Raw genomic sequence first — 645 nt, 5'->3', positions numbered from 1 at the left:
GTATATATACAGTCGGGGAGCTACCAGATAGCAATGATACAGAGGAACAGGGCCGTGAGAACAGGATTGGGGAGTGAGGGGTAGGCATAGTGTATGAAGGAGGAAATGTGAGGAAGGGAAGAGATGTAGATATGTAAATTGGTTTGTTGGGTTAAGGTGTGTGGAAAGTTTTCTTGTTACGTGTGGGTGGAATACACATGTCGCGGGGGTGGGGGGCTAGCGGAGAGCAATGATACAGTGGGACAGGGCCAGGAGAACAGGATTGGGAGGTAAGCATAGCGCATGAATGGGAAATGCGAGGAAGTGAAGAGATGTAGTTTGGTTTCTTGTAGCTGAGTGTGTGAGAAATTTTCTTGCTAATTGTGGGTGCGACACACAGGCTTCGAGAACTCAGTTCGCGGGAGGGTCTTCTCAAGAACCTCATATCGCCAGATATCTCGGTCCATTGTCGTTTCCTCCGTGAGGCCCAACATCCTGAGATCGGTCCTTACCACTTCATCCCACGTCTTCCTGGGTCTCCCTCTCCCGCAGGTGATCGACACTTCTTTATGCAGCTGTCCTCATCCGCATCACATGTCCAAGCCAACGTAGTCTTCTCTCTTGAATGCCACATTTAATTCCTCTTATGCCCAACTTTTCTCTCAA

This window comes from Octopus bimaculoides, chromosome 5, assembly GCF_046866305.1.
Source record: "Octopus bimaculoides isolate indiv1 chromosome 5, ASM4686630v1, whole genome shotgun sequence".
Taxonomy (NCBI): domain Eukaryota; kingdom Metazoa; phylum Mollusca; class Cephalopoda; order Octopoda; family Octopodidae; genus Octopus; species Octopus bimaculoides.
Note: the sequence above shows the minus strand (reverse complement) of the source record.